Genomic DNA, 13,284 nt, shown 5'->3' with positions numbered 1-13,284 from the left:
TTTGTGTGTCAAGGGATGTTGCCTGCTTTGTGTGTACGTGTGTGTTGATGAAGGCACCTGCAGAAGAGGCAAAGGCTAAAGGAAAAAGAAAAAAAGGAGAAGGGGAGATTGGAAACTCAAAAACAGTATTGCAACATTAAAAAATAGCCAAGCAATCTAGTAAAAAAAAAAAAAAAGAGCTCCTAAGAAGTGAGTGATCAGAGGCTGGTCAGTGGAATAAGAAACTAAAGGAACAATATACTGTATTTTTCAGACTATAAGACTCACTGGAGTAGAAGACGCACCATGATTTTGAAGAGGTAATTTTTTTTTTAAAAAAAATTGCACTCTGCAGGCCTCCCAAACACTCTGCACGCTTCATTTTTTGCAACAAAACGGGTGGGGGCATAAAGAGCTTTGGGAGGCTTTTAGAGTGCTCCTGGGGGCTGAGGAGGGGCAAAAATGCCAATTTTTTACTTATTTTTACCGTCCTCACCACTCAGGAGCACTTTGCAAGCCTCCCAAACCCTCTACACGGCCATTCTTGCAAATAGCATAGCGTTTCAGTAGGCTAAAAATGCTGTATTCAATGTATAAGACGCACCCAGATTTTCACCCTCTTTTTTGAGGAAAAACAGTGCGTCTTAGATTCCGAAAAATTTGGCAATATTTTTTCCCACAAATGTTTCCTTCCATCAGCTTTTCACTTTGGAAAAAGAAAATTTGTGTGAAATATTTATTTCCTTGATAGCCCAGCTATCAAGCCTCACCTTTGGATATTTCATTGTTTTCAAAAGAAAAATCTGGCAAATTCATCCAAGGTAGCTATCATACAATGGTACAAGAATCTGAAAAACGTGGTCAGGTCCTGCATTTTCTAAACTACTGTTCAGTGGCTCCCAGCATGTTCCACCAGATGGCAACCAATCCTTGACATCCAAGCTGAAGGAAGGCTTTATAACAGTATTTTGCTGCACTAACTGGATTTTTTTTTAAAGCACAGACTCTCTTCCAACAGTTATCCTTCTAGACTCACTGGATGAAGGACGTGACAATAAAAGACATGAAACAGATCAGGTAATTTGAAATGTCTCTGAAGAAGATAAAAAGGCCTTGTGTTCCTTTCAGCAGGAGTAAGCAAAACTTTGTCTCCTTCAAGTGCTTGGTTTGCTGATGGAGTCCAGGTGCTAAGGATGACCCTTATGAAGGAAATGCTCCCTGGTGATCTGAGAACCAATCTCTTCTTAGGCTACCTTGCCTATTCTAGATCTCTTACCGTATTTCCCTGAAAATAAGACAGGATCTTATTTTCTTTTGACTCCTGAAATAAGCACTTGGCTCTATTTTCAGGGAGGTCTTATTATTTTTGAGGTGCAGGAGGTGACGAGCATGGTCACCTCATGGCTGCTGCTGTGTTGCAATATTTTCAGGGAGGGCTTATTTTCGGGGGAGAGCTTATTTTAGCGCATGCGCTCAAAAGCCCGATTGGGCTTATTATCCGGGGAGGTCTTATTTTTGAGGAAACAGGATAGAGCTGTGATGGCAAACCTATGGCACGTGTGCCCAAAGTGGCACATGAAGCCATGTCACCCGGCACGCGCAGCCTTGCCTGTTTGCTTTCTGGGTTTCTGGTGCACATGTGCGCACGATGATCAGCTGCCCCTTCATACATGCGGCAGTGCTGAAAACCAGTGTGTGCATGCATGCCAGCCAGCTGATTGTGACTTGTGCATGCACGCCAGAACCTGGAAGTTCAGCTTTTCCGGAGCGTGATCCCTTCATGCGCTGGGCAGTGCCAAAAACTGGCGTGCGCATGCATGCTGGGCAGCTGATCGTCAGGTGTGCTTGCATGCTAGAACCTGGAAGCTTATCTTTTCCGGTGTGTGGCCCCGACATGCGCATGCATGCATGCATGCATGCACGATGTTTCTGCGCAACCTTTTTGTCACTTGGTGCCAAAATGGTTCGTCCTCACTGTTAAGAGGGTCGTTCCTGGCTGATGAACACCATCTTCTCAGGAGCTGCATCCACCTTTAAATACGTTAGGAAATAAACCTTAAGACGTCAGATTAAAATTCCATATAAAGGAGAAGCAAGGATCATCCCAGAGGGCTTCCAGATCAACCAGACCACCTGGTTGATCACCTGGAACCCCAACTTTGAAGGGAGCTTCCTTGCCTGTCTTCCTGAGGAGGAATCCACCAACAGATCTTGCAGTGGGGTCCATAAGAGTTGGGATCTACCACAAGACCTCCATACCAGACCTTGCTGGACAGGAAGATACTACCACAGTTGGATGACCATGGAAGTACCCAGGTCCTGAGCCACAAAGGGCTTTAGAATTGACAACCAACTCCCTGCTGTTCCTGGGAAACAACTGGCAGCTCCCTTAACCCGGAGTGGTCAAGCCTCATTTACAGCCAATCTTGCATAAAGTTTTGGGAGAGGTTTGGAGTTTGTACCGTCCAGAGATTAAAGCAAGTGTGGGATTTGAAGGTGAGATTTTGCTTCTTTACCCTCCTTAATGGTGTGTTTCCTGGCCTGGTCTTCTTAGAAGGTTCAGACATAGATGGATACTCTCCATTCCTTTATCTTGCCTTCCACCATCTTCCTTGCAATATGACTACCAATCCAAGGCAAATAGTACCGTATTTTCACGATCATAAGGCACACTGAAAATCCTAAAATTTGATCAAAAACCGACAGTGCGCCTTATAATCCGGTGCGCCTTATATATGAAAAAAGTTTGAAAATTTACCATTAACTGATACTGCGCCTTATAATTCGGTGCGCCTTATGGTCGTGAAAATACGGTAATTTTAATTCCATCCACTTTATTGGAAAGCTTCCATCTGCTTCCAAAAGCCATTTCTTTTCATGAAAATAGAAAAACGTTTCCTGGCCTTTCACAACATTTTCCTCTTATCGCCACATCCTCAGTGCGCAAAGATTGTGCACTGCCCCTATGCACAGGTAACACCTATGGGGAGAACCCCCACATTCCTTTAAGAAACCGGCTGCGGTGATCGTTTTTGGAGTAGCCGATCTTAGCTAACTAAGCATTATGACTTCGACTTCCTAGTGAGAATTACAATTGTATCCCCAGTTAGGATCGAGTAGTTTTGACTGGGAGACAACATATTGAGTACGATAACCCAAATGAGACGGAAGCAACCTTGTGTGCTGGCAAGAGAAAATACACTTGGATTTCTACCCAATCAATTAGTAGAACGCTTGTATTAAGTTGTGGAGGGCTTTTAATAACATACCAAGAAGGTTTGCGGTATGTGAGACATTTTGCCCAAAGCTGCAATTAACGCTTCTCCATTAAATTTTCAGAAAATGAGATTTCAGCTCTTCCTTCCTTCCTTCTTTGCATTTTGTCCTTTAATTAATATGGGAAAGTTTCATCTCCCCTTCGCCAACCAGCAAAAACAGGGAATCTGCCTAAAATGCAGGCAGTCTTATCATTCCCAGTTATGGAGATTCAGTTGATTAAGAGAAATAAATAAATCAAGCAAAAAGATAGGCAACTGGATGGAGTATTTACTGGCCGGATTCCCTTCCTGACGCGTATGTGGAGTTCACAGCAGTTATTTTTGTCTTTGTGCCCTAAGGAAACCTGCTGCTAACTAGGACTGAACTCTCAACCTTCTGAGTGGGAGGTGAGTGCCTTCACCTCTAGGCCACCATGCCAGTAAATTCTCAGCTCCATGCATTCACCCTGACTCTGCCCTGAATTAAGGGATTACAGGGTCATAAAAAAGGAGGTTTAAGCAGAAAGATAGGCCTGGTAAGGCTTTTCTGAGAAAGTCATTGTCTGTTTTGTTTCTAACCTGAAGAGTCCTAAATTATTCTATTTCTTCACTTGCAAGTCCAGAAACTTGCAAGAACAACAGATAAGACCTATTACAGAGATCCCACTTGCAGCATAGGAAGTATAGTCATTAGAAGCAGAGCCAAGGTGGCGCAGTGGTTAAATGCAGCACTGCAGGCTACTGCTAGATCAGCAGGTCAGCGGTTCAAATCTCACCGGCTCAGGGTTGACTCAGCCTTCCATCCTTCCGAGGTGGGTAAAAATGAGGACCCAGATTGTTGGGGGCAATATGCTGACTCTCTGTAAACCGCTTAGAGAGGCCTGAAAGGCCTATGAAGCGGTATATAAGTCTACTGCTATTGCTATTGCTTCTTTGGAGATAATAGAGAGCAAGTCCTGGTTATCATTTTAGCAGATCTTGGGGTTATTTGTTTTATGTTGGCCAATATTCCTGTGCTTATAATAGCTGGTTGGAGACGACATCAGAGGAACTTGTGAACTGAACATCTACGGTCTTCAACTGAAGCACAAACTAAACCTGTAGTTGGAATCAGGTGTTCTGACTGAGGCTTCCCAAGAGCATGAAGCAAATTCCATGTCCCGGCAGAAAACCCCCTTGTATTAATTTACAGTGAATTCTGCTCATTCACAGCCAGCAAAGTCTTTCAAAGGAGGATTTACGGTCACAGGCCTTATCTGGCTCACAGAGCTAGCAAACCCATTGTCTCCTGCAAGCTCCACTCCCCTTTCACTCCTCTCTTATTTCCTCAGGGAGGGACCATTCATCGTCTGGCCTTACTCCCAAGTCAACCCCTGTTCTTTAGCTGTTCCCTTCATCTGGCAACTCTGCATGCACACACTGGGAATAGGCTCCAGCTGTTCATCTGCCTCACTGATGTCTGACTCTGAAGGCAGCTGATAGCTGGCATACGGCTCTGGCCCCCTCTCTGCCTCCAACACAGAGCCTTCATCAGAGCCTTTCCCAGACTCCAGGATTGGCCAACTTCCTCACTCTCCGAATCTGCTGCCAGCTTTGCTGGCCGCTGGCGGGCCACAACACCAGGATTTGCATGGAGTAAGCACAGCTGTAAGTGACATCCTAAAACTCAGGCAAATGGCGTCTGGGATTTCTACGGTCCGATGGGTGGGAAGACCCACAATGGTTACAGAGACCTGTGCTGATCTTCTCAAAGGAAGAAGGACTGCTCTTTCATCCCGCTCCTCCCTAGGCCAACCTGCAAAAGCAAATCTTCAATTTAAGCATTCCACAAGAGACAATAAAAATCCCCCGTGCTGTTCCATGGGCAGCTTCCAGCCCTCAGTTATCTGATCGCCTTGGAAGGCCGGTTGTAAGTTGCAGGACAATCCAGCCGTGATGATAAACCCACCTATTAATCCCTTTGATTGAATTCCATTAGGCTCCGGACCAGATGGAAGTTTAGGCCAGCCGAGCAAGCCGCTTGCAATAAAACATAATTTGGGCTAATCTTCACTTTAGGAATGTCTCGGGCTCAAAGCAGGCCGTCTGCTAATGCCGGCAGAAGTAATTGCGTGCCGCCTACACCGGGATAGTTTTTTCAATCTCCACTTTGTAAGAGTTGCGTCTTTCGGCAGGTGTCCTTTGAGCTGACAATCTGCTCCTTTGTTCCCAGCAAGAGAGACATGTCAATAGCACGGATAATGAAACCAGAGGCCAGAGTAGCGAGGGGGGCATTTTAATGAATGGGGCAGATCTGGGCTGGAATCTGTTGATTCCCCCCAAGACAAGAGGCGACGCGAAATCCACAAAGCTCTAAAGGATCCCATCAGTGGATTTGTTAAGCAAGGCTCAAGGGATTTGCCTCTCTGCCTCCTTCAGGAGTGATGTTTGACAATTGTAGGAAAAGTAACAAGGGAAGTGGGATCTTGAGTGATACCCCTCAAAATTAGATGACTTTTGGGACTTCCTTCCCCAAATCTCCATCGTCCCTCTTCCCTATCTTATTGTGGAAGATGTTATTCTTATCACCTGGAGACCTTTGCAATAAGAATATATTCTCTGCAGGGGTGGTTTTCACTACCGGTTCGCAAATGTGTGTGCGTGCATCCACAGGTGTGCCCAGCCTTCCGCACATGCGCTTTGCTCAAAAACAACCATCCCTAAATAGGACAAAATAGAGTTAGGGCGGGTGGGCAGGCTCATCTGCAATTTCTGCTAGCAGTTCGGGCGAAATGGCAGAATACCACCTCTGATTCTGTGGTGTCTCGCTGGAGAGAAGACCATGGGATACTAGGGCATAGGAAAACATACATTTTCCAGGCATGCTTAGTCAAGTGTTAGGCTTCTAAAGGTGGCTAATTCACTGAGCTTGTCAATCAGAAAGGTTGGCGGTTCGAATCCCTAGCACTGTGTAATGGAGCGAGCTCCCATTACTTGTCCCAGCTTCTGCCAACCTAGCAGTTCAAAAGCACATCAAAATGCAGAGTAGAGAAATAGGGACCACCTTAGGTGGGAAGGTAACAGCGTTTTCTGTGCCCCTTCGGTGTTTAGTCATACTGGCCACATGACCACGGAGACGTTCTTCAGACAGCACTGGTTGTTTGGCTTTGAAACGGAGATGAGCACTGCCCCCTAGAGTCGGGAACGACTAGCACATATGTGCAAGGGGAAACCTTTACCTTTTACCTTTAGGCATCTGAAATTGGCAGAAACAGCCGATGAAAAGGAAAAAAAAACAGAGAGGCGCAGGGTTGGCATCAAACTCCCGATGTTCCAAGTTTTTTCCCCCAAATAGTTTCTTTTCATTCTCCTTCCACTTTTCTTAATTAAACATTTGTTTCTGGATTAGTGAACAATAGGTGGAGCTGTTATGCTGGATTAGTGAACAAAGCAGAGGTGCTAAACAAAGAGAGTAACAGTTCTGGGAACTTTTATGTCAACCTAACCACCCTTTCACAAAGCTGACACTCAAACCGGCCAAAATTTCTGCTCCAACCAAACAGGACAGATCTATTTGTGAATCAAAGCTTCTCTGCTCTTCCCCTGATTTTCGTCCTGTCTTCCACCCGTGATCCCTCAATAAGACCCGAGTAACAATTCCTGTTTCTTCCAGAAGTTCAGATCTTTGGAAGAATCTTATCAGTTCCATAGAGAGGTGGACCATCTACTTATCCCCCACACCGCATAGTCCAAATGCAGAGCTGAGACCCCTGAAGTAGCAGGAAGTCCATATCCCTCTGGAAGCCTTTCCCCCATTCTCATTTTCCCTATGAATGTCCCAAGTGAGCAACTAATTACAGGTAGTCCTTGATTTACGTCCACAATTGAGCCCAAAGTTTCTGTGGATAAGCGAGAAACAGATAAGTGAGTTTTGCTCCGTTTTAGGATCTTGCTTGCCATAGTTGTTAAGTGAATGGCGGCACTTGTTAAGTTAATAACAAGATTTATGAAGATTCTCAGTCTCCAGGTCGTGGTTGTCCCAAAGGTGCTTTTTCTTGTTTTTTTTTTTTCTTTTGAAGACATTTTGCTTCTCATCCAAGAAGCTTCTTCAGCTCTGACTGGAGGGAGGGAAACGGAAGGATTTATATTCCTTGCAGACAGCTGGTCATTTGCATCCTTTTATTTATTTATTTTTATTATTATTTATTTATTTATTAGACTTATATACTGCTTCATAGGGCTTTCAGCCCTCTCTAAGCGGTTTACAGAGTCAGCATATCGCCCCCACAGTCTGGGTCCTCATTTCACCCACCTCGGAAGGATGGAAGGCTGAGTCAACCCTGAGCCGGTGAGATTTGAACCGCTGAGCTGCAGATAACAGTCAGCTGAAGTGGCCTGCAGTACTGCACCCTAACCACTGCGCCACCTCGGCTCTTCAAAGTCACCTGAGTAGTGCATGAAGGCTCCACGTCCATGTGCACGACAGAGGTGACCCTGAGGACACAAACAAACCTCCAAGTGGCCTCAACGACTCTCTAAGAAGAATGCAAATGACCAGCTGTCTGCAAGGAGTGTAAATCCTTCTGTTCCCCACCATCCAGTCAGACCCGAAGAAGCTTCTTGGGTGAGAAACGATACATCTTCAAAAGGAAAAAAACAAGAAAGTCCAGTTACCTTCTGAAAAAAACCACCTTTGGCACAGTAATCCACTTTTTAAGTGAATCTGGATTCCCCATTGACTTTGCTTGTCAGTAGGTCATCACATGATACTGTAACCGTCATGAGCCAGTTGCCAAGTGTCTGAATTTTGACCACGGGGATGCTGCAAGAGTCATAAGTGTGAACCAAAAGGCGTCCCTCAATGAAATCGAGTTTGACACCCCTGATCTAGAAGAACCCCAAAGTTATCTTCTGGTCCTGAGAAAGGAGATTTCTAGCAGTACCACTGCCCCGAGAAGAATACCAAGGGAATATTTTGATGGGAGAAATAAAGAATGATTTACGACTATCAGGTGGGAGGTCTAGAGAGGGGGTCTTTAGGCAACTTGCTGCACCAAAGTCATCAGAGGAATCCTATCTTGCAATTCACAGCCATTATCCATATCAGCTGACTGCAGAAGTGCGTTTTTGTGAAGAATGATCCCACAATCAATGGGTTCTTTTTAAAGTAACTACAAAATCAATCTGAATTGTTTTATAAATATGCCTGGTATGCACATGTGAGGGGAGGGGGAGAGAGAGAGATTGTCTTCATCTCTCTCCCCCACCACCACCACCTTTGTTTCTCTTTTAAGAAGGAGGCAAGTAAGCAAAATGAATTTTCGTTTGAGTTATTTTATTAGTGTCATGTGAAATTATGGCACATTATTGACTTCTGCTGGAATATATATATGTATATTTTACCCAAGGAATCACAGATTAACATGTACAAATCAAGATCAATAACGGTTATTTTGCAAAAAAAAAAAAAAAATGCCACAAGGCAATTTTCTCTACAAATTCCCATCGCTGTATTTACGCCGTGTAGGCAGGGGGGTGTTTTCAATTCTCGCTGCAACCAAATTATGGCGGAGCTGAGAGTTAATTACAAGAAGAATGGATTCTTATTTGCATTGTTGTTTCCCATCCCAGGTGTGTCCTTTGCGGAGAAAATGTAATTTATTTAGCCGGCCTTTTGGAACGGGAAGGTGGGAGCTCACTGCGTTTCTGCTGACCGAGAGGGTCCGCTTGTTTTTAAGCCATTTTCCCCATTAGAGATCGCGTTGAGTTTGAAGGCTGCAATCCGAAACCTGATGGCTTTTCTGGGTACTTAAGAGGAGTCACTGATACACTTTTAAAGGCAAAGGTACGTGGGCAGCATTAGGGACATCAGCAGCAGCAGCAGCTGAGCATTCGGATCACTTACCCAGGCACTAAATTAAATCAAGGGTCCCCGCCAATGTCTGTCAGCCCCTCGGGGGGAAGGGGGGGTTCATGCCCAGCATCCTTTTCTATATAACGCGACGCTAGAGAGCAAATCGCTTTAAATATTTCATAGGTATGTGTAGATAGATAAATGATTAGATAGATAGATAGATAGATAGATAGATAGATAGATAGATAGATAGATAGATAGATAGATATAGAGAGAAAGATAGATACAGAGATAGATAGATAGACAAATATAGATATAGATAGATAGATGGATGGATGGATGGATGGATATAGAGATAAAGATAGAGATATGGATAGATATATAGAGAAAGAAGAGAGAAAAAGATAGATAGAGAGAGATAAGATAAAGATAAAGAGATAAAAATAGAGAGATAAAAATAGAGAGATATAGAGATAGATGGATGGATGGATGGATGGATGGATGGATGGATGGATGGATGGATAGATATAGAGAGATAGATAGAGATAAAGATAGAGATATGGATAGATATATAGAGAAAGAAGAGAGAAAAAGATAGAGAGAGAGAGAGAGAGAGAAATAAGATAAAGAGACAAAATAGAGAGATAAAAATAGATAGAGATAGATATAGAGATAGATAGATAGATAGATAGATAGATAGATAGATAGATAGATAGATAGATAGATAGATAGATAGATAGATAGAGATAGAGAGCAAGATAGAGAGATAGATAAAGATAGATAAAGATTCATCAGTGCTAGTGAGTGCCAGTAACTAGTCTGGGGAATGAAACAGTCTTGTAATTACCTGGAATGGACTTTTGGTAAAAATGTTGGACTAAGAGCTGGAAGCCTCAGGTGCAACACCAGCTTTAGCACCTATAGTTCCCAAAAGACCTGTGGGCCAATCTTTCTCTCTCAGCCCAACCTCCTGTTGGTGTTTACACTCAACCAAATTTTTGGTCGACGAGAGAGTCTTCTTGATAGTCCCCGACTTTGTCAGGGAGCTTCATGTCTTTCCCAAAACCCATGGGAAATGTCTAAGTCCCACCTCAAGCATAAAGCCAGTTGGCTGTTCTTGGGTCAATCACTTTCACTCAGACCGAAGAAGAAAGCAATAATGGCAAACCACTTCTGAGAAACCTTACAGACATTGGTCCAGGCAATTTCTGAGAACTGGACATGGTTAAACAGAAGATAAACAAATCTTATCTTGTTAGATTTGGGGATCAACTTGATTAAAAGGTAAAGTTTCACCTTGCACATTTGTGCTAGTCGTTCCCAACTCTAGGGAGTGGTGCTCATCTCCGTTTCTAAAGATCCAACGCTGTCTGAAGACATCTCCATGGTCATGTGGCCGGCATGACTAAACACTGAAGGTACACGGAATGCTGTTACCTTCCACCAAAGGTGGTTCCTATTCGAACTGCTAAGTTAGCAGAAGCTGGGACAAGTAACGGGACCTCACTCCATTATGTGGTGCTAGGGATTCGAACCACTGAACTGCCGACCTTTCTGATCAACAAGCTCAGTGTCTTAGCCACCGAGCCACCGCATCCCTTTAACTCAACTTGATTAGGTGGATATAAATGTGTGGCCTAGCATTTAGGACAGGAAGTTAAGCCAGATTGTGAGAAGCCTTCACAAAGAGTTCAGGCCCATCAAAAACCAGAACCAGATAGTTTCAGCCTGGCTCCTTTTTTTTTTAATGTCACAGTTCATTTGCAGTACCATAACCGGAATCAAAAATTAAAAAACACTGTATAAAAGTCAGTAACATTAAACCTTTAAGACTCATGCTTCAAGTGCCATAAAAGGCCTACAAAGGGATTTTATATTCTGCACAGTCTTTTAGCACTTTCAATCATTTTTTTTTCTCCCAACATAACTTTTGCGAAGACTTTAATAGCCTCTAAATGAAAAACTAAACTACGTGTCATTCAAAAACGAGGGAAAAAAAAAAGTTTTATGGATCACAGAATTTAATACAAGTTGTGGACCATAACTGATAAACCTATAACTTGAAATTAATTCTAAATGTTGCAAAAATATTTAAGGAGTATATGCGTTTCCACGTTGGGACCCATGTAGGAGTGGAAGTATTTGGAAGATAGAGATTTTCTATGAGAGGTGAGAGTCTATTAGATTGGTCATTCACATTAACTCCGGCTTGTTCTTCTCTACGGTCCATTGGTCCCATTTGCTGACCTTCTTTTTATGTTCCAATGTTTCAGCTGCCACAGCCTCACTGGTAACTTAGCCATTTCTTGCTCCTGATCAAAGAAATATTTATCCCCCAGCAGAATAGGGAAACGTCTGATAAACAACAATAGCAACAACTCCCTGCCAATGGTGCTTAGATAAATGTGTGTTTTCTGTGCACGTGCCTTCTCTGTAAATGAGTAACCCTAACTAATCGTAACTAAGTCAAGTTTGGTTTAGTTGTGAAAGCAGAACAGGAGACGGTGAGTTCTAGTCCTGCCTTAGCATGAACTTTGGAGCCATCCCCAGGAGACACTGAATCCTAGTCCCTCCTTAGGCACGAAAGCAGGCTGGCTAACCTTGGCCCAGTGTCGCTCTCTCAACCCAACCCTCCTCCCTAGGATTGCTATTGTGGGAAAATAGGAGGGGGGGAAGAGTATGATCAGAGGTGGATTCCTACCAGTTCGCACCTGTTCGGTAGAACCGGTTCGTCAAATCTACCGAACCGGTTAGAAGAGGTTCCACCAGTGGACCCGGAAAGCAGGCCACACCTACAGAAGAGGTTCCAAAATTTTTTGAAACCCACCACTGGCCCTTGGATATGATTATTCTACACTATCATGCTCATATTTATAAAACTCAGTGCCTCTGTGAAAGGGAAGGATGACTACTGCGTTTGTGGTGCAATCAGAACATTGCGTGTGTTGAAGTTGTTTTAACGCAAACCAAATATGCCTTTTAAAAAACAAGTTTACATCATATTCTTATGCATGCCAGTGCTGTGTGTGATGTAATTTAAGGTGGTTCTGACAAGTGTCGTCGGCATCTTCATATCCGGTCACATGGGCAACAAGCCACTCTCATCCGGTCACATGGGCCACTCCCACAAAGGAGGCCACACCCACAGAGTAGGTTCGAACAATTTTTGAAACCCACCGCTGAGTATGATGTATGTTTCCTGCTTAGAGTTACTTATAAAGTAATAAAGACTGGAGAGTAGAGTAGAGTAGAAATAGAATTAGAATAGAACAGAATAGAATAGAAGAGCAAAATTGGAAGGACCTTGGAGATCTTCTAGTCCAACCCCCTGCTCAGACAGGAAAACCTATACCATTTCAGACAAATGATTGTCCAATTTCTTCTTTATAAACTTCCAGTGAAATAGAGTAGGGGAGAGGAGGAGAAGAGAAGACTTCTATTCTATTCTATTCTCCAGCCTTTATTACTTCATAAGTAAATCCAGGTATCGAGCATAAATAATACTGTTTTCTCCTCCTATTTTCCCACAACAACCCTACTAAGTAGATTGGGTTGGGAGCAGAGGACTCTCAAAGGTTATTATTCCTTATCCTAATAGCATTTTATTTTGATGCCCCCCCAATACATTGTAAATCCAACTGCTTCTGAAAATTATTCAAATACCTAAGATAAAACAATGAGAAGCAAGATATTCTTGGAAAGTAGAGAAACAGGGTAAGCTAAAAGTCCAATTCTTGCTCCTGGGGAGGGAAGTTATGGCAAATCTAGACAGCATACTAAAGAGCAGAGACATCACCTTGCCAACAATAATGCGTATAGTCAAGGGTATGGTTTTTTCCAGTTGCAATGGATGGCTGTGAAAGTTGGACCATAAGAAAGGCTGAATGTCAAAGAATTGAGGCCTTTGAACTATGGCACTAGAGAAGACTCCTGCGAGTCCCTTGAACTGCAAGGCGATCAAACTGGTCAGTCCTGTAGGAGATCAACCCTGACTGCTCTTTAGAAGGCCATATCCTGAAGGTGAAACTCCAATACTTTGGCCACCTAATGAGAAGGAAGGACTCCCTGGAGAAGAGCCTAATGCTGGGAACAATTGAGGGCAAAAAAAGAAGGGACGACAGAGAAGGATGCGGCTGGATGGAGTCTCTAAGCAGAAGGTGTGAGCTTAAATGGACTCCAGAAGATGGTAGAGGACAAGATGGCCTGGAGGAACAT

The sequence above is a fragment of the Thamnophis sirtalis genome, unplaced genomic scaffold (genome assembly GCF_051295495.1).
Source record: "Thamnophis sirtalis isolate CommonGarterSnake01/CBP01778 unplaced genomic scaffold, rThaSir2_p1.2 scaffold_12, whole genome shotgun sequence".
Taxonomy (NCBI): Eukaryota; Metazoa; Chordata; class Lepidosauria; order Squamata; family Natricidae; genus Thamnophis; species Thamnophis sirtalis.
This window is presented reverse-complemented; position numbering follows the sequence as displayed.